The 22,076-nt window shown below is 45.6% G+C and overlaps 1 pseudogene; it reads left to right on the top strand.

Annotated features, from left to right (window-relative positions):
* The first annotated feature begins 10,909 nt into the window (after positions 1-10,909).
* Positions 10,910-11,308, top strand: LOC143839022 (small ubiquitin-related modifier 1 pseudogene; annotated as a pseudogene).
* The last annotated feature ends 10,768 nt before the right edge of the window (positions 11,309-22,076 follow it).

Below are 22,076 nucleotides of genomic sequence, written 5' to 3'. Positions count from 1 at the left end.
TAGATGCTGCTAACTGCAAATACAGTCAAAATACAGCTCATTTTCATTGTAAATCAATAAGCAGTACGAATATGAGACACACAGGTTCTCAATACTGCCTAGAAAATACCAGATTAGGGAGGCAGTGTCTAGGGAGGGTGGAGTTTTGGGAAAATGTATCATCACTGCCAGGTGATGTTCTAGGAATTTTTCCATATCTCTATTGTAAAGACCACAGAGCCTAAGCAAAATTCCAAGAGTGTCATTTTTTTGAGGACATGAAATTGGGACTGGGCACAAGGAATTCACCATCGAGTCTAGGCAACTGGGAAACTAGAAACTACACACGGGAGTGAATTGGCATGGAGAAGAGTTCAAAGCAATATGATTTTCAAATAAGTTACTTGTGAAACTCTCCACATTGCCGATGGCTACATAATACTTTCAACTAGGCTATACAGGGTCTTACCCTAACCTGGACGGTCCATGCTAGCCTGATATCAGATTTCAGCAGCTAAGCAAGCTCTGGTAAATATTTGGATGGAAGACCTCGAAGGAATCCCAGGATCACTGTGGTATCCCACTTCTGAATGTCTCTTACCTTGAAAACCCCATGAGGTTGCAATATTCAGCTGTGACTTAACGGCATTTTCAACAATGTACGGTATTAGCCATGAAAGATTCCGCACCACCCTGGGTGCTCACTGTTGCTATTGTGAGACAATAGGATACATTTCCTGTGTCTTCTGGGATGCCTCTCTCTCTCTCTCACACACACACACACACACCAGCAACGTGCCTATTTTTAGATCCAAAATGAAATCTGGTTGACCTTGGCTGACATGTGAGTGTTTAGAAATCATCTCGGAGTGCTTCTGAGAGTGACAACCACGTAGGGTCACCCAGAGCAATCCGTTCCATGACAAGGAATATTCATGTTTTGGAGAAAGGTTTTCATTTCTTCTACCAACTTCATATCTCCCTTTTTGCAGGATTTGCCTCTGAACCGATGCAGCTTCCCCAGTTTGTTGGACCCCTGTATTAGTTTAACACTGTTCTTATCTGTCTAGGACCCATTATGCACGACAGCAGCCACACCAGGCTGCTACCAGGCATTGCGCCAGGGCAACAGGCCCCGGCGCTTCCTGCATATTCATGGGGGAGGGAATCCCCCGGTGTATGTGGGCTGCTCCGGCGTAGCGCATGCACGCAAAACGCTGGGGCTAGAAAGTCCAGCATGCTGCCTGGAGGTGGCAGCCTCGAGGGGGGAAAGCGGGGGCATGGGGGCCCTGCTGCACGATGGTGGGGAGTGGCATGCCGCATTCCCAAAAAGGTGGGGGTGAGGGGACTTCCCAGCCAGCCTTGCGCAATGTCCCTGTAGGGACACCTTAGGTTGGGGAAAGGGGCGGCCCGGAAGGCCTGGCTCTGCCAATTATGCACTCTGCTGGCCCGACCCAGCCCCCGCTGGTGCCCGTAGCATCCCAGGGAATATAGGAAATTCTGTGTTCCTTTGCCATGAGTCTTCTGGGGCACTGTACCGGGCCAGAGCTGGGATGGTGGCTGTGTCATGCACAATCGGGGCTGCTGTGCTGCCACCACCCCGGATTTCCTGCCCCATGCATAATCGGTCCAAGTGTATCAATGTGCACATATGAAAGTCACATCCAACCACCTTATTGACACAATCTCACCCAGTCCCCCTCCTTACTGTGGCCTTTATCCCATGTTGCTTTGGTTTATGTAGGTCCCAGCATAACTTTTTTGGTGGTCAAAGAAGAGCCCTACTCCTCCCTTGATCAACAGCAGAAAAGCTGGCTGGATCCAACCACAATCTACCTATCTGTATCTCTATGTTTCCACAAGCTTTCCTTCAGGGAAATATTTATCAGGGAGCTCTTTATCTCCCTTACTGATAAGTCTACTCCAACATTTGAAAGACCAGTGTACATCATAACGCAGTTGATAACAGAAGACGGTGCTCAGCATCTCAATGAGCAGCATAGCTAATACTCAGGGATTTTGACTCTCGTAGTCATTTATTTTGAAATTTATTTTGAAATCTTTACACTGGGCCTCTGCTTAAAAGAACCATCGTGGCCACTGAATGTACTTCAAACATTTCATATAAACCCAATCTACACAGCATGCCAAACCCAAATTCCCATCCCTCTTAGAAGTAAATGTCTGTCACTTTCAACAATAAATGTAATGAATGCAATAATACAGACACCAGCTCTGCCCTGGATGGCCCCAGCTAGCTCAATCTTGTCAGATTTCAGAGGATAAGCCAGGTAGGCCATGGGTAGGAAGTTGGGGGCAGACAACATCAAAACACCTTTGTCCATCTCTTGCCTTGAAAACCCCACTGGGGTCACCCGGCTGCATTTTGACAGCACTTCCTACTGGGTATGTGCATTCAGCAAAAAATAACGAAAAAAATACCTTACTGGGTTTGTGTGTGTGTGTGTGTGTGTTTTCTAAGCCGAACACAGGTTCTCTTATCTGTTTCGTTGACTGGTGTGTCTGACCTAAATAAAACCTGAATTTTCCTGGAGTTCATTCAGGCATAAACACGTCAGCTATCCATTTTGTCCCCCTCCCCCCGTTCCCAATGGGGAGAAGTGAAATGGACCACCAAAATGGCTGTTAACCATTTAAACCTCACAGTCATTTAAACCCGCCATTTTGCTTCCTTCCACTTGCAAACAAAGGGAAGTCATTCCAGTGATCCCTTCTATTCCCCTCCATTTTGAAGGTATTCACATGCGACCTGTTAGTGTATTCACATGGTCTTGCCATAAGTTGTGTCATATTCACATGTTACCTGTTTATCTCTTCCCATGGTCCCCTCCCTACAATGAATCATAGAATCATAGAATCATAGAGTTGGAAGGGGCCATGCAGGCCATCTAGTCCAACCCCCTGCTCAACGCAGGATCAGCCCTAAGCATCCTAAAGCATGCATCCTAAGCATCCGAAAGCATGCAGGATCAGCCCTAAGCATCCTAAGCATGAAATGTTAGTATGCTTGTCAAGGTAGAGACGGCATAGGGATGCGCAGAATAAATGCAACACAGATATGATTAAATACAACACAGATCATGGCAAGAAGATGAGGCAACAGAATCTTGACAGGTAAGGACCAGAGAGACTAGAGGACATCACTAAATAGAGGCCATTTTGAGTCCCACTCCTTAGGGGGCAAGAAATGGGGATTGGGGCAAGTACTTCCCCATGGGATTGGGGCAAATATTTTCCCACCCTGGATGGGTAAATAGGATGTGTGCATGAAGGAGAATTTTGAAGAATAATCTTCAAAATGAGAACAGGGATAGTGGAAAATTGCCCCCATTTTCATTGAAAAAGTGCTGGGAGAAATGCAATACTTGGAATACAGACTGGAAAAAAAACCAACACCCATTTTTGTTTGAGCAAGTCGGAAAAAGACTGGGAACTGGTACAAACAAGGTCCCTCTCCCTCCCCCCCTCCCTCCCTCCCCGCAATTTATCAGGTTCATATGGTTAGTGAACTGGATGTGAAAAACGCATTTCCATTAATAATTTTGGAATGCAATTTAACTGCCTGAAAAAGTTTGATTAGCACATTTTTAAACAAAGCTGAAGGATGGTTTGATTAGTTCATTTAGCAGGCAAACAATTGCCCTAATCAGACATTTCCCCCCGACTTTAAAAACAAAAGAACTCTCCATCCAATAAACTCTCCATCCAATCCCATTCACCTTGTGATTCAGAAGTTTAAAAACAAGTTACTAACCTGATTAATTTTTTTTTTGGGGGGGGGGAGATCTTACTGAGACTAATCCACAAGAAGAGGTTTCACTCCTGCAGCTTTAATACGGCAATTGAATACATCAGGATCCGTCCTCTAAGCATGGATGTTCTTAGAGGTCTTGACCATGACTTTACCTTTGACTTAATTTTCCCCTGTCCTCCCCACTCCCAGTCTCCACATTTAATATTTGATACTAGCATGTGCGGAAAAGATCTAGGAGTCTTAGTAGGCCATATATTGATATTTTAATATTTAATATTTCACTTGGTGTTTTAATGCTTCATTTGTGAAACTTATATGTGTCTTACATTACTGCAATCTGCCCTGAGTTTTTGAAGATAGGACAGAATATAGATACCAAAATAAATAAATTAAACAAAAACAAAATGGCTGCCATGGGAGGCGGAGTCATACCCACAGCCAGAGGAAGCCCAAGTACAGGAAGAATGAGGAAGGGGAATGAGAGAAGGAATGAAACCCACATCACGGAAACAAAGTTCTTTGAATCAACACAGCCAATCAGAAGCCCAACTGAGCAGAAAACCCACCTGGACCCACTCACTTGATAGGTATCAGGAGAGTTGTTGTCAGGCATCCTGGTGCCCAACAGTGCCACACTGAGGATCCCTGCTCTGGCTGCTACACCCCCTTGGACTGTCTATTACAATCAGTATGGGATCCCATCAAAGTATTGACATCCAACTATATTTAACTTCTTCTGACATGTGTTGAAAGAATTGTAATAGCATGCCAGGAACAGTCTGTCCCTTCTAGCCCAAGTACATTTAGGTCCCGTGGCTTTAACATATACGAAACTGTCTAATACTGAATTCAGTAGCAGTTTATCCACGTCGCATGTGCTACTTGCCCTGCAGTTCCAGGGGTTCTGTGCGGTGCTTCCCCCATGGATGAGTACACACAGGTGCTGTAGCCAGAGCTGTAGGAGTCATATCACTTCACAGCCACAACCTCCACACCCGAATTGCGTATGACAGAGCCCACTTGGCCTCCAGATACCCATCGGCACTTCCACTAACTTCCTGTCCAGGCCCGCCACAAGATATCGGGGCATCCCCTCAAGGTTTGAGAAATGTTTTCAGCAAAGTGGAGGTGTCAGTTGCTATCCTCAAGAGGGGTGCCCCGCTGTTAATTGTACAGCACAAGTAACAGCACCAGTTGTACTCTGCAAAGGACCCATGAATCCTTAAACTGGCTCTGGTGCTTCAAGACCTTTGCTTTAGGATGCTTTGGGCTGATCCTGTGTTGAGCAGGGGTTGGACTAGATGGCCTGTATGGCCCCTTCCAATTCTATGATTCTGTGATTCTATGACCCTGTGAATCCTTAAACCGGACTTGACTGAAATGGATTGTTGGGCCATCAAGATCTAACCGTGCTTGGATCCTCATAGCCATAAGGGTTGAAGGACGTTTTGATGAGTTGCCCCCTCCTCTCAAGCTTATTTTTCAAAAGATGTGCTGGGAAATCCAATCAACAGAGGACAAATTGGGAGGACTTAACCAAAAATGAAAGGAATTAAGAGCCTGAAGGTTAAGGCTGAAGGGCCCAACATTTCTGTGTCTAACCTGAAATATAAATATTACCAAATGTACGAAAACATGCATGTATTTATTACAAATTCACAACACCCTGAAACCAAATATAGACCAAATTAATAGCCAAATTCAGAATGAAATCATACATTCATCCCAACTATAGACCATTATTGTGGTCAGGGAAATCCAGTTACCCAGTGTTACATGCCATTTGTCCTTCAGGGTTACATGTCCCAACCAATCATCCATTTTAGGTTGATTCTAATAGCCTAGCTAGTATCCATAATCTATGAGCCACTGGTATTAAGCACTGTGGTATAATGTTTAGCTGGGGAAGGCACTGGAAAACCACCCCATATTGAGTCTGCCATGAAAACGCTAGAGGGCATCACCCCAAGGGTCAGATATGACACGGTGCTTGCACAGCGGATACTTTTACCTTTTCCTTATAATGTTTAGCATTTTGGATTTTGTCCAGGTGTGTCCCCAACTTGGCCATAAAGTTCACTGGGTGACCTTTGGTCTGTTCTTCTCTCCCAGCCTGACCAAAATGTTGGTAAGGGGGAAACAGGGATTGGCCCACTCAAACATGCCATCCTGGAGGAAATGTGGAATTTATTTTGCAAGAAACACCAACATGTTTTTAACCTTTGGGATTCTCCCTGCATTTATTCACGTCATTAATCTTTTTTTCTCTCCAGTTGAGCTTGCTGAAGATTACACCCCATCACACATAGTCCCCAAAACATATCAGCCAAAGGATTATTACTCCTTTGATAACTCAGAAACTGCAGACTTGGGCAACCTCCTGCCAATCGTACAGCTGGCTACTATGAAGGAACATATGGAAGCAAGGAGTTCATATCCTGCCTCTTTCTAACCTTCATGCTGGGATTGCGCTCAAGAGGGAAAATATTTTATTGGCCAGTAGTAAAACTTGACATTATTGTTCTGCTTCCATCTGCCCAGTAGGAAAAATTAAAATGGCAATGACAGCAACACAGGAAGTTCATATGGCAAATGTCGAGCAAGGCGGCTTTGCTTCTCCCAGTTGTTGGCTCATTGGTAGTCCAAGAAAAAGCTCCTTTAGAAACCCTTTGAGAACACTAAAATATATGACAGGCAATCGTGTGTCTCATGTTCCACTTGTCTTTATAAGGGGATCATCTAGAATTCCAGGGGAGAGTTCAGGGAGTGTTGACTTGAGTTGTGGCGGAACAGTGGTGGGAATCCAAAAAATGGTCCCCTTAATGGTCAGATCCAAACTCTTTGTCTGAATGACTCAGTTCAAGTCACACAAAACCATGATGTACCTCAACAAACTACTTTTAATGGGAGACCTCCACAAACTTGCATGAAAGTCACTTCACGAAAGCAGGCCTCTCCATTATTTTTTCCCAGGGCTACCAAGAGCCACCATGATTTCCTGAACAAAGATTCTGCTGTTCATGAAGAAATCTGCCACTCCCCCAGGCCTCAGATTCTATTTCACATATGCTCAGAATTGACGTCAATCCAGTTGGGTTTTGGCAATGCCACAGTGGCAGTGGTCCTGCTTCTGGGCTGGCCTTGCAAGAATGCCCCCACACTTCACTTTCGCAGCATAGATTCTGTGGGACATTCTGCTGGGCTTGTACTGCTCCCTAGCTATTTCCCTAGCTAATGATGAAGGATGGGGGCACCTTCTTTAGGTGCCCATAGCATTGAATTCCATGCTCCAAACTTTTTGGAAGTTGGGGGTTCTTTTAAGGAGAGGCTCCAGCAGCTACCCCACAAATTTGGTGCCTCTACCTCAACCTCAGTAGGTGCAAACTTAAATGGACTCCGGGGAATGGTAGAGGACAGGAAGGCCTGGAGGATCATTGTCCATGGGGTCGCGATGGGTCGGACACGACTTCGCACATAACAACAACAACACCTCAACCTCCCTTTTCACCAGACCACTGAATAGATTCAGGTTAGATTTCCCATAGTCGTCAATGGCTCCATATGATATAGAAGAGCGGAAAATATTCAGTATTCCTGAATATTGCTGGATCCGAATGCCAATATCAGTATTCATATTTGGGAATATTGGCAAATACAGATATTTTGGAGTCTGATCTACCCAAATTCAAGAAATGCTGATTTTTGTTTTGTGGTGGCTTGGCCAACGGGCTTAGGAAGATCTGCTCACCAAATGATTTCCCTTAGCCTGGTGGTAAACTTTGCAGGAAGGGAGCTGCCTTCTTAGTGGCCGCAGTTAGAATGACATTAGGAATTTTTAAAATGCATTTAAAAATACATTTGCTGAATACAGCCCAACGCTAGCTTTAGGGGCCCACCAGTGGACTTCCTCCCCTGGATTTTGCCTCCTGCCCCCAGTTCATCATTCTCAGCACCCTGTTTTTGCTGTCACGTCATCGCTGATTGATGGGAAGCCTTGGTGTGGTTTTCAAGGCCAGAGATGTTTGGAAGTGGTTTGCCACTGCCTGCCTCCCTTGGGGATCTCCCATCCAAATATGATCAAGACTTAGCTTCCAAGATCTGTTGAGATCCGACTATTTGGCCTTTCCAGGGCAGGATTAAGATCTTATAGAGTCCCACGTAAGGAAGCTGACAGTCAGACAGATCCTGAAACAATGAGGCTTGTGACAGCTTAGAAAAGAGACTACCAAGGAGGGATGTGACAGAGGTTTATAAAACTATGCACGGGGCGGAGACAACAGGCAAAGAACAGGCAGTTCTCCCTCTCCCAAAATGCCAGGACTTGAAGGCATCCAATGAAGCCAATGGGCAGGAGATTCAGAACAGATTGAAGAAATATTTATTTTCACAGAATGATTAAACGGTGGAATCCACTGCCAAAGGATGCAGTGAGGGCCAGAGGCATAGGCAGCTTTGAAGGGGGATTGGGTAGGCTCATGGAGGATTGATCGATCAGTGGCTAATAGCCATGGCGACTGAGGTGCATCTCCATATTTGGAGCCACTGATCCTCTGAATCCCAGAGCCTTGAGGCAACATCAGGGGAAAGCCTCAGCCTTTATACCTCTTGTTGCCCCTCCAGAGGAACTGGTTGGCTGCTGCGTGAGACAGGAGGCTGGATTAGATGGACCACTGGACTGATCCAGCAGGGCTCTTGTTACATTCCTGAGCTCCATCGTGAGGTTTTGCAGGAAGCTAGACTAAATCCAGCTGTAAGTACCTGCAGGATTCTGGCCCTGGTGAAAACTATATTCACTTATAAATACATTTAGTCCTGCCTGGGAGATGTGAGATTGCCTTGGGCCAGACTAGAGAGCAACCCGTATGATTTCATCACTGCAGAATTTTTTTTTTTTACGCATTCAGCGTCCTCAGATCTCCCAATCAAAAATCGAGCATTTTAGAGTCTGAAAGACAAATTAGAGGACCTCCCCCCCCTCCCTGCTTCCCAAGTCCATTGGGGTTCTTTCTCTCCTCCTCATTTGTCTTCTCCAAGGCTTGTGAGGCTTGATCAGTCTTGAGTGGGCCTGCCAAGTGATGCCAAGTTTGCTGGCCAGGTGGCATCGTAGATCACGAATGACATGCCAAAGGCTGGATCTTCAGCTCACGTAAATCACGATTAGCTCTATTACAGCCAAAGGAACAATTCCGCACCTGGGGACTCTGCTCCATTTTCTCCCTCCTCACTTCTCAAAATACAAGGCATAAAACATTGCCTATCCCATTATGTGTGGCTTTTATTTATAACTCTAATTATTGTAAGGAGTGAGTCATTTCTAAGGGCAAAAGAAGTAGAAAACGAAGGGCGGGGAAAATCTTATCTTTCGTTACGGAGTTGGGGGAAGAAGGTTTGGGAGAGCAAGTGTTGCTGGAAGCAGATTTCGCAGAGCTGAATGTTGATCCCGAAAGGCAGCTCTTTGAGAGGATTATTGCCGCTGACATATTTTAAATTATGTTGTTTTTTTTTGAGCGGCTGAGATGTTCCCCACCCTATCTGATGAGCTGGGTTATGAAAGGCATCCTCCTTGGGATCTGGCTTGGATGGTCTAGGACAGGGGTAGTCAACCTGTGGTCCTCCAGATGTCCATGGACTACAATTCCCATGAGCCCCTGCCAGCAAGCACTGGCAGGGGCTCATGGGAATTGTAGTCCATGGACATCTGGAGGACCACAGGTTGACTACCCCTGGTCTAGGCAACTCCAATTGCATCAGATCTTGGAAGCTAAGATAGGTTGGCTCTGGTTAGTTTTTGAATGGGAGACCATGAAGGAAATCCAGGGTTGCTACGCAGAGTCAGGCAAAGGGAAATCACTTCTGTTCGTTCTTCATCTGGGTCACAAAAAATGAGAAGCATGCTTACTAGATGGGAGATACACTGCTGGGGAGCAGTGTGTGTGAGAACGTGATCTTGGGGTACTTGTGAGCTGGAAGTTATAGATGCTGATTATTGCCCTGTAATAAGGCAGTGTAATGTGGCGGTAAAGAAGGCAAATGCAGTCTTGGAGCTGTATCAACAGAGGCATCGCTTCAAAAACACATGATGTCATAGTCCCACTGTATACCATATGGGTCAGACCCCACCTGTGTGCAAAATTGAGAGGGTTCAGAGGAGAGTGACAAGAATGATCTGGGTCCTGGGGACCAAATCCGTTGAGGAAAGGCCAAAGGACTTGGGAATGTTCAGCCTGGAGAAAAGGAGTCCGAGAGAAGACATGATTGCTTGGTCTAGTGGTTAGGAGTGCAGGCTTCTAATCTGGTGTGCCGGGTTTGATTCCGCGCTTCTCCACATGCAGCCAGCTGGGTCACCTTGGTTTTGCCTGAGCACTGAGAAAGCTGTTCTGACCGAGCAGTAATATCAGGGCTCTCTCAGCCTCACCTCCCTCACAGGGTGTCTGTTGTGGGGAGAGGAAAGGGAAGGCGACTGTAAGCCGCTTTGAGACTTCTTCGGGGACAGAAAAGCAGCATATAAGAACCAACTCTTCTTCAGTATTTGAAAGGCTGTCACTTAGAGGAGGGCAGGGAAAGGTTCCTGTTGGCAGCAGAGGAAAGGACCCACAGTAATGGGTTTAAACGACATGTCGAATGGAAATATCTAGATATCAGAACAAAGTTCTTCACAGTCCGAGTAGTTCAGCAGTGGAATCGGCTGCCTAAGGAGGTGGTGAGCTCCTATCACAGGTGGTCTTTAAGCAGTGGCTAGACAGATACTTTGTGGCGCAGAGTGGTAAGGCAGCAGACATGCAGTCTGAAGCTCTGTCCATGAGGTTGGGAGTTCGATCCCAGCAGATGGCTCAAGGTTGACTCAGCCTTCCATCCTTCCAAGGTCAGTAAAATGAGTATCCAGCTTGCTGGCGGGTAAACGGTAATGACTGGGGAGAGCAAACCACCCTGTATTGAGTCTGCCATGAAAACTCTGGAGGGAGTCACCCCAAGGGTCAGACATGACTCGGTGTTTGCACAGGGGATACTTTTACCTTTACCTTTAAACAGATACTTATCAGCTTTAGGCTGATCCTGCATTGAGCAGGGGTTGGACTAGATGGCCTAGGAGTGAGCGGCAGGCAGAGGAGGCGGGCAGGGAGGCCGAGGTGGCGCTTCTCCGGCGGTGGCGGTGGCAGGAGGAGCCATGTCGGACCAGGAAGCGAAGCCTTCAGCAGAGGACTTGGGAGATAAGAAAGAAGGAGAGTACATCAAACTCAAAGTCATTGGGCAGGACAGCAGCGAAATCCACTTCAAGGTGAAAATGACGACGCATCTAAAAAAGCTTAAAAGTATCATACTGTCAGAGACAGGGAGTTCCAATGAATTCACTCAGGTTTCTGTTTGAGGGTCAGAGAATTACTGATAATCATACTTCAAAAGAGCTCGGGATGGAAAAAGACGTGATTGAGGTTTATCAGGAACAGACAGGAGGCCATTCAGCAGTTTAGGCTGTTTGCTTCCCCCCTCCCTTATTTTTCCTTTGACCCGTTTTTTATTTTTAAAGAATAGTTCATTTTGTAATGTGGTATATAACACTGAATTGAAAGCAACACCCCCAACTCCCCTAACTGGAGTTTTATTTCCAAGTGTCTGTTCTGCCGACTTGTACTCATTACACACCTGTCATCTGTTTCCGTAGTGCCGAACTATTGTGATCCTGCCGCGGTTGTTTCCCGTTTTCCCCGTTTCCTGTTTAGCCACACACCCGCCCACGCATGCATTTGTGTGTTTTCAAGCACGTTAACAGTTTGCTAGATGGGCACAAGGGTTCCATATTTGCCCCGAAGATTTGATGTGACTTTTACTTCCTGTGGATTTTATGTGACAAAGGAGAAGGAAGTTCTTCTGAAATCTACACAGTGGGAAGAATGTGTCTTCTTCAGATTCAGAACTGTTTGCTGTCGCTTTTGCCGATAGCCTACGACAGAGAAGTATCCAAATGTTGATGGGGAAATTTAGGGTCCCCCGTCCCCACGGTAATAGAAATTCAGGATGCTTTGCTCAAAAACAATTTGGGAGAGTCTGCTGAGTTTTCATCGACAGAAGAACCTACGAGAGGTTGAATTTATACTAGTTAATATGTAACTTTTATGCGAGAAGAATTGGTAATGATTTGTATGTTAGAATTTTTGGCCTAGGATGTGGTTTTTTTAATGGATGCCGACTAGATGGCCTAGGGGTGTGCTGCCAATAGAGAAAGAGCACTCTGCCAGTGAGGGCAAATCAGTTCAAATTGAACTCTGCAAATGAGGGCCAATCAGATCAAATTGCGCACAGACAACTCACTCCCTACCTGATTGGGATTCCCTGGGGGTGTGCTGCCAATGGAGAGGGAGAGCACTTTGCCAATTAGGGCCAATCAGTTCAAATTGCACTCTGCCAATGAGGGCCAATCAACTCAAATTGCATGCACATAACTAACCCCCACCTGATTGTTCCTCCTGAAAATATCCCCCCCAATAGGAAATGGCCCTCAGCCAGTAGTGGTCTACCCTGTTAGTTTAGCCCCAATCAGGCGGGAAACCTTGGCCAGGAAGGACTAATAAGGGATCAGCTCCCCAGCTCCAACTTTCTGCTGGTTTAAGAAGTTTGCTGGGTGGAAGAGGCAGCCTCAGAGCATGCCCCACTGACAGTAAGTTGCCCTGGCCTCATTTAAATCGAGCCACCTCCTGGCACGGACTTTGCGAGCCTTCTGAAGGGGGGGGTGGGCTGTGATCCCTCCCAAGCTAGCCCTTTCATCTCCAGAAGTTGTCATTGTGGAGTCCCCCCCTCCAAAACTGCATTTCCCCCCCTGGGGAGGTGATCGCTAAAGTCTGTAGATGACCTCCCATTTCAGGAGGTCTCCAGGCCGCATCTCGAGGTTGGTGGGGTCAGGCCATATCTAGGGGTCAGGAATGTTCCTTGAGGTTTGAAGGTAGGACCTCAAGAGGCCAGGGATGGGCAGGAGTTTTTGTCATGCAGCCAGCCCCCAGGAAGGCCACAGTGCAGGTGTGCACCCTAGCGTCCATTGTTTCCCTGAGTGCAACGGACTTTGCCTCTAGTTCTATATACCATCATAGATTTCCCAGTATGCTTCATTAAAACTAACCAGGCTTCAATCTTGTAACACACGGGTAGTCAACCTGTGGTCCTCCAGAGGTTCATGGAGTACAATTCCCATGAGCCCCTGCCAGCATTTGCTGGCAGGGGCTCATGGGAATGGTAGTCCATGAACCTCTGGAGGACCACAGGTTGACTACCCCCGCTGTAACATCTAACTTGGGATCAAGTCTCCTTTCAACAGCTTCAGAATTTGTAAAAAATCCCCTGTCATTGCGGCACGGGTGTGGGAAACACATAGTGCTTAGTTCATAAGGGAAACACATAGTGCTTAGTTCATACCCTCCGCAGATGATTTCAGGGATGAATTAAGTGGGAAGGCCGCTAGTGGAAGCTTGGTTGCATGTGTGACGTCTGCAGTCCCTTCATTTTTGGAACTTCTTCCTTTGGAGCTGCCTTGCGGCTTGATTTGTTTTCAAATGGAAAGGCTGCAGATAAATGTGTTAAATAAATGATCAGTAGAAATACCGTCCTGGCTGCATGTAGATTGCAGCCTCAGACTTGTGCCGCTTTTATTTCTTGTGCATGTATTTTTGATATCGCCCTGCATCGCCGTTTCTTTTTCTTTTTTTTTCTTTTTCTTTATTGTTTTGCTTTCGGTTCCAAAACCTTCTGCCGTGATCTTGGCTCCTGGGCATGATAATCATAAAAGGATAACGATAAAAATGAAATTGGTCTAGTATTTACTTGTTTAACAATGAGAACTCAATAAAAAAACAGGTAGGCGGTTTTCGTTGCTTCCCCAATTCCCCAACGTCACATTGAAAAGAAATGCAGAAATCATTCCTTGGAACTCCAAAGTGTTGCCATAGGGTTATTGTACGCTTCAATCTTTATACAGCTTTCGCTGTATTCATATTTGGCTAAGGGCTAAGTGGGCGGAGAGTGAGTGGGACCAGTCCGGGTGAGGGGCCAATTGGAAGGCGCAAGGTGCCTTCCGATTGGCCGATCACCAGGACAGACAGCAGTTCTAGCCAATAGGATGAGGGCACAATCTAGGCCCTCACCAGCACAGGCTAGAAAGGCTTCGAGGCCCTCACCAAGACAGGCTTCAAGACCCTCACCAGGACAGGCCAGAAAGGATTCTAGGCCCTCACCAGGACAGGCCAGAAAGCCCGGGGAAGTGGCAGGACACCGTGAGTAAAGATGGAGGCATTTCCCTCAGGCCTAGAAGCAAACCTGGGGCCTCAAAGAGGCTCAGGGTGTGCTTCTAGGCCCGAGCGGAAGGCCGCGCCAATGCCGGGGGGGAGGGGGGGAAGCAGATCTTCCCCTTGGGCCTAGAAGCACATGGGGGGGGGCTTTCAAAGCCCGTTCTCACGAACAAGCTTTGAATCTAGTAGAACATATAAGGATCAGTTTAGGGCTGACAAAGGAGACCGTCAGGAATGCAAAAAGCAGATTGTCCTGTTTGAGTTTACATATCACAGTATTAGCATTCAGAGTTGGGTAAGTTCACTGGCTCATCCCAGCAATGATAACGTACCTGTGAGGTCAGTTCCATTCACCTGAAGCAGTTGAGTCCCCATTCAGTGAATAGGATGTTAAAAAGCAAGATTGGCATCCCAAATCACACAATAGTTCTATAAGACTTGCTGACAGTGGCTATAACAAAGCGTGTTGATACCTCTGTGAAAGGACTAGTAAACATTACCTGATGGGTCTTATCTGAAATGGTGGATACAGCTCATAGACTCAACTGGACTTGCTTACCAGTGAGTTTGACCTAGGGTTGCCAGCCGCCCTCCCTACCATTGGAGGTTTGGGATCTCCCATCCCTTGCCCCAATCCCACACTGCTAATCAGCAGGTCAATGGGGTAATTTATCCAGAACAGGAAGGAGGTTCAGGCTATGTTGCCAAAAACATTATGATGTCAACATGATGATGGAGCTAAAACAGTTCCACAGGGCCTGCAAAAATGAGCTCTTCCATCAGGCACTGGGTTGAGACCAGGCGTAACCAGCAACATCTGCAGGGCCCCTGCTCCCTCCCTCCCAGAAAGTCGTCAATGCGTTCTGTCCTGGACCTGTTTGCACTGTTACCATCGCTATAATTAACAGTGTTAATAGTATTAATGTTATGGTTATCTATATGTTATGGATTGTTTCTTGTATTGTTTTCCTTGTCTTATGTAAAGCACCCTGCGCCTCTGGGAAGGGCGGTATATAAATATAATAAATAAACAAAATAAATAAGTGATAAAAGGTAGACAGAGGGGGGTCAATGGGTTTACTGCAGCTTTAGAAGCAAGGAGTCCAAATTACGGGAAAGGAGATTCCACTTAAATATTGCAAAGCATTTTGATGATGAGGGCTGTGCACCGATGGAATATGCTGCCTTGGACGGTGATGGAGTCTCCTTTGATGGAAGTTTAGAGGAGGAGATTGGAGGAGCACCTCTCAGGAATCTGTGTTGTTTAAGATCTCTGAGAAGGAGGGGGCTGGACTGCATGGCCCTCTGGGGTCTCTCCCAGCTCTGTGTGATTCTGATTCTGACTCCTGGCTTGTATATCATCATGTCTGCTACATAGAATCATAGAATAACAGAGTTGGAAGGGATCTCATGGATCATCTCGTCCAACTCCCTGCACTATGCAGGATACTCACAACCCTATCGCTCATCTACTGTAACCTGCCACCCTTTTGCCTTCACAGAATCAGCCTCTCCGTCAGATGGCTATCTAGCCTCTGTTTAAAAATGTCCAAAGATGGAGAAAAGTGATGCTGAAAGTGATGCCACCGTGTCACAAGCAATATAGCCTGGGCCTTCCGCCCAGTCCTGCTAAGTCCACTCCACTTCAGCCCCCCTGTTTGCCAGGATGGAGCGGGCATCCTTAGTGCAACCATGGAGATTTAAATGCTGCGATTTGAAGGAAAATATCCAAGAGAGAAGATAGGTGCAGAAGGCAGGAACAGATGCAAACACAATGATTTAAAAGATACTGCTTCAGATTGAAATTAAACTGTGAGTGCAGGTAGGAGCCAGGATTTAAGAGAATGAGAAGACTATCGTGCTGGGGGCATCAGAGGATATGTGTATTTAGCATAGTTAGACTAGGAACTTACTGGTATTTTTCAAATAGACTCCTCCATTGTCCTGATTAGCCCGTCGGAGACTTCCTGCTCCTTTGAGCACATTTCCTGTCTGCTTGCCTCTAGAACAGAAGATTGACTGCAGACAACAGTTAGGCAGTTCCACAAAGTTCTTTCTCTTCATAATAAAACTTGTATGCATTTAAACAACCTGGTGCTCCACCCCCTTTACACTCTGCCAAACGTTTATGATGTCATTGCAGATTTACTGCTCATAAGAATAGAAGATTAATTTCCACAGCTCTGTCCTCGCAACCTTTTATAGAGCTCAGCAACCCATCACCACCACCAATCCTGAGCACTAGGAAGCATTTTACAAGGTCAGCTTCCACATAAAGGGGAAGAAGTGAAGATTGATGGCATTTTTGTAACATTCATTTATTTACAAATTGAGGACATGAGGCTGGAGGAGCAGACAAGAGCCTGGAGAATTCTAGTCCTGCAAGCTTTGTCTTTCCCCCAAAGAAAGCATGTGCTTACAGAGATGTCATCCCACCTAGCAGACCTCTGTCTTTCTCCTCCTTCTCCTCCTCCTCCTCAGCTTAGTAAAGGTTATAAATTCCAGAAATTCATGAACTCTTTCAATATTGTATTGCAGCATGAAAAATGGGTGCATGGGTATCTAAACCATGGATGATTTTACAAGGCTATTATACCAAAGGTTTGAATTGCATTACTATAGATCTGTCTACAATTATTCGACATTAACTCTTGTTCATCCCTACTGTTTGAAGCTTGAAAGGTACATCTAGAGCAGTGGTTTTCAGCCTTCCTAATGCGACCCTTTAATCCAGTTCCTCATGTTGTGGTGACCCCCAACTATAAAATTATGCAAGGGTTCTTTCACGGAAATTAAACCAAACCTGACCAATGGTGTGAAGATCCATTGTTCAGGATTGTAATGCAAGAAGCATAACAGTCGTACAAGAGGAAGTGCTTCCCAATTCCTCCCTGATAGTAATCATCTCTGGAGCCAGCTTGGTGTAGTGGTTAATCTGGCGAGCTGGGTTTGATTCTGCGCTCCCCCAAATGCAGCCAGCTGGGTGACCTTGGGCTCTCCACAGCACTGATCAAGCTGTTCTGACCGAGCAGTGATATCAGGGCTCTCTCAGCCTCACCCACCTCACAGGGTGTCTGTTGTGGGGAGAGGAAAGGGAAGGCAATTGTAAGCCGCTTTGAGAGTCCTTCCAGTAGAGAAAAGTGGCATATAAGAACCAGCTCTTCTTCTTCTTTGTGCTGTTATCATGTAGATAACACAATATCGATAGCATCTGACATGATCTAGACAATCACAAATCATATGCCACCTATGTGATCCCTCATTGTCTAAATCACATCCCCTGGCATGAAGAACCACCCTCATTAAAAGCCAAGGCAGTTGCCAAGAAGAGTTAGAAAAAGGAAAGCGAGTGATTGGAGCGAAACAGGAACATCTTGGGAAGTATTTCAAAGAACATTTTGCGCTTCTCAAAACCACCTTCTTTTCACCAGATTTCAGCTCATCCCGATAGATACTATTTTAAATTTTGAAAGGCAGACGTAAACATTCACATGGACAGGTTTTACCATCTTTAATTCAGTGTTATATTGTTCAAGCAGACTTCTTGTGTGTATGTGGAATGACCTGCTAAATAAAATCTCTTTAATTTTAGAGATGCATTAAATGTTTTTCAAAGCATCAGTTGATAGTTGACATCGTACTGAAATGGTGAAATGCATGAAAGCCTTTCTCCCTTCACTCATTTATTTCTTTGTTGTTTTATTAATTATATATTTGAGGGGGACTGGAAAATAAACGCATTAAAGGCTATGAGCCCAAAAGCAGAGTCTGTGTGTGTCGAGGGGAGAGGGGGAAACCCTGCAGTAATAATAGACTGACGCTCCCTGGCTCATCTTGGGATAATAGGTGGAATTAGATCTGGGTTTGAACTGTGCTCTTCATAAAACTTGTGTGTGTATGTGTAAAGTTCGGTCAAATCACACATGACTTATAGTGACGGTGAGAGTTTTCAAGGAAAGGAGCAAGCATTGCTTTCTTCTGCATACCAACCCTGGACTTCCCTTACTGGTCTCCCATTCAAATATTAACCTAGGCTGATCCTTTCTAGCTTCTGATCTCTGACGAAATAGGGCTAGCCTGGGCCATCCTGGTTAGGGCTTATAATATCTACACACTTTAATTAATTTTGCAGTGTTACGATTGTCGTACTATGAGATAACTCTGTTCTATGCTTGAGAACAAAGTAAATAGTTACTGCCACAGTATGCTGATGCTGTCCTGATCTGAGCCCATTTTACACATATTGGATCATACACTTTCAGCATGCTTTTGCAGCTGGATTCTCCTGTGCAGAACAGGGAAATCTGCTTCTAAATTGCATTGAAAGTGGATTACCCAGCAACAGAATGAATGCTGGATGCTCCGGATAGCTCAATCTTGTGAGCGCTTGGAAGCTAAGCAGAGGCATTCCTGGTTAGTACTTGAATTCATTCATTCAAGAATACATTTTTCTTGAATCACCAATTGGTGACTGCAGTATGAATATAAAAAGGTCAAATTGCGCTGGGTTGCTCAGCAATCCTGAGCTTGAACTGAACATGGAAAAGCAAGGACATCAGCCTGACTACCAAATGCAGATGAGTTAGATCTATCATCCTTCCGATAACCACTTATGGATGTGAAAGCTGGATTATGAAACCATCAGACAAGAGAATAATTGATTACAGCATATAAAGTCTGATTTGTCACTGGTAGGCAAAATCACAAAACTCTGGCTCACTTACTTTGGCTGTATCAAGCAAACCAACTCAATGGAGAAAGCAATTATAACAACAACTTGGATGGGAGACCACCCAGGAAAGCCAGGGTTCCTACATGAAGCAACAGTAGCAAACCATCTCTGTTCATCCCTTTCCTTAAAAACTCTATAGCGTAATCATAAGTTAGCTCCATTGTGGAAAATGCATTAGTTATGTGTGAAAGTACCCAGGGGTCACTCAGAGGCGGCTACCACAACATCCCTGCCTCCATTTTATGCTTGATCATGAAGCTGGTTAGGCTGAAAGAGCATGGCATTGTGATAGTCATGTAGGGAACTTCCTGGCATGAATGGAGATTTGAATTCATGCCTCTCCAGTATGAGCCAGACAATTTACTTACTGCATCTCACAGACTATCACAGTCAACGCAGGCAGTGTTCAGCCTGCTATTTCACTGGCTGGAGAATCTGAGGTCAAATTTGCCCTACGATATCGTCAGGCAATTATATGTTCTTAATAACCTCTTTCACATAACCAACCACTCCTGTCTAGGTGTCTGGAATAATATAAAATAGACAGCAAGTGAGCATGGAGTACTATTGCTTTCAGCAACGGGTAATTGAAAGTCGGAAGCCCTCAGAAGATGATCTCCGGAATGAGAAAAGAGGAGTGAGGAGAGGTCTCCTGTTTCCATTGGTGAAGTGTTTGGAAGGGGATGTTTATGACGGCTTCTCCAGTGAGATGGATGCTCAGGCTTATCAGGCAGATCTCTCCTGTTTCACCTATGTTCATTTGTCAAACAATTCTATGGAACTATAGAGAGGGAGGCTTGCAAAGATTAATGTGTTTGAGCTCCGGGAGTCAATGGGAGGAAGAATAGATACAGACAAAAGCCCTCCGTGATTGAAACCCAAGCGCAGCCTAAGTTAAGCCGTCAGCTTCTCTTTGTTATGTGCAAATATGTGACCGTTCTGGCTGTTTCTGCGGGAGATAATTTACAGCAACTTAAATTGTCTAGGCACACAGATAATCCCGCAGACCTGCCTTTTGTTGCCCCACTTCAACAACTCTGTCTCAGTTAGCGGGGAGTTGGATATTAATCTAGGTTAAGACCCAATGATTCTACAGGAAGGGTTGCCAATATTAGAGTGTGTTTATTTTGTTTATAATGTAATTTCTATCCTACCACTCCCGTTGACTGGCTCGTGGTGGCTAACAGATTTACAAATGAAACCCCAATGAAAATCCTCCATAAAACCCCTTACAGATAGAACATCAACAATCCAAATCCAAGTCCTCGTTGGCTAACCCACCCCATTCCTCCCACTCCCTCAGTTCATTACAGCAAGAGAGGTGTGAGTGGGTGGGTGGGTGGGAGATTCCCAGATAGTTGAGTCATGCTGGGTCATGAGTCCCTATAGAGCTGTATTGTTGTTGCTTTTTGTCAAGTGTGTGTGGGCAGAGAGAGGAAAGGTGCCACACCACAAGTCTCTCTGCGCCCATGCTGAGAAGAACCACAGGTAGATAAAGGGAAGTCATTATATAGTGACTAGGGGCAAAGCCTATTGTACTAAAGAAAGGTGATGCTCGCATCTGCTCAAACTATCAAATTATAGCCCCGATCTCCCACGCAAGTAAAATCTTACTGAAGATCATTCAGAACCATCTCAAATCAACCATTGATGCTCAGCTACCGGGTGTCCAGGCTGGTTTTTTATATGGTTGAAAATTTGCGCTGGATTCTTGAAAAAAAAACATGAATATCAAAAGGATCTATCTATGCTTCTATCTATGCTTTATTGATTATTCTAAAGCATTAATACGTTGGACTGTGTTGATCACAAGAAGCTATGGGATGCCTTACATGAATTGGGAGTGTCGTCCCACTTAACCCACCTCACCAGTTCATTGTACACCAACCAGGAGGCCACGGAACGAACAATATATGGAGACACTTATTGGTTCAAGGTCATCCAAGGAGTGAGACAAGGGCGTATCTTATCTCCCTTTCTTTTTAACCTTTATGCAGAGGTAATTATGAAGAAGAAGAAGAAGAAGAGTTGGTTCTTATATGCTGCTTTTCCCTACCTGCAGGAGGCTCAAAGCAGCTTACAATCGCCTTCTCATTCATCTCCCCTCAGCAGACACCCTGTGGGGTGGGTGAGGCTGAGAGAGCCCTGATATCACTGCTCGGTCAGAAGAGCTTTATCAGTGCTGTGGCAAGCCCAAGGTCACCCAGCTGGTTGCATGTGGGGGAGCGCAGAATCGAACCTGGCATGCCAGATTAGAAGTCCACACTCCTAACCACTACACCAAACTGGCTTATGTGGAAGTCCCAAAAGGGCAGTTAGCCACAACTGCGGCCTCATGTCTCTCCTCTCCCCCAGACTCCCAGAAAAGAAATGGAATCAGGCTCAGCCAGAGACCCTCGCTTTTATGCCCTCTGACCATGCACAGAAGGATTTAAAAAAAGAACCACTTACTGTGACTGACCAGAGAGCAGTTTCCCCCCAAAATCTGCTTCCCTCTGGGCCAAAACCTCCCCCTCCCTCCACCATTATGTTTTCTTTTTTATGCTAAGGAAGCTTAGAGTGCATGACATTGATGCATCCACCATTTTAATAAGTTCAGGCTCATTTTAACGCATTGTGGGGAGAGATCCAAATTATCCACAATCCCAGAGAATTCTTTCAAAATACCATTTTAATAGCATTAAAAGGGACGGTACTGTGTCATGTCTGAAATCCAGAGTCCGCACAGTAACACACTGGGTACAGATTTTTATGCAGTCCGAATAGCACGCCCAAATTACGTCATTATCAAATTAACCATTCTATGCGAAGTTAGATGAATATTTATCTAATCAACATGGGCCTGCTTATCTTAAGTACCCGAGAGGGTGTCTTCCAGCTTTCAGGGACTCCCCGCCCCCATCCCTCAGGCAAGCTGCCAGGACTTTTGCCGCACAAAGAACAGTGCCGGTTATGCTCTGCTGGCGCCCCACTGGCTCTGGTGCTACAGGCCCCACAAATTCTTAAACTGGGCCTGTCCAGAGGAGTCTCAAAGCGTCTTGTAATTGTCTTCCCTTCCTCTCCCCACAACAGACACCCTGTGAGGGAGGTGAGTCTGAGAGAGCTCTGACTGGACCAAAGCTGTCTGCATGTGGGGGAGGCATGGAGAATCAAACCCAGTTCTTCAGAAAGGAGACTTCCACTTTTAATCACTACACCGAGCTGGCTTTAGCTGAGGAAAATGGAAAAAGGCGGGAAAGACTGGCTAGAGAAGAGACAGAGCGGGAACAAGGCATTTTTCTATTTAAAGTTTAAATAGCCCAAATTGCCTGAATCAATG

Source organism: Paroedura picta, chromosome 5 (genome assembly GCF_049243985.1).
Source record: "Paroedura picta isolate Pp20150507F chromosome 5, Ppicta_v3.0, whole genome shotgun sequence".
NCBI classification, from domain to species: Eukaryota; Metazoa; Chordata; class Lepidosauria; order Squamata; family Gekkonidae; genus Paroedura; species Paroedura picta.
The sequence above is the reverse complement of the archived record's forward strand: the minus strand, read 5'-3'. Positions and strand labels throughout refer to the sequence as shown.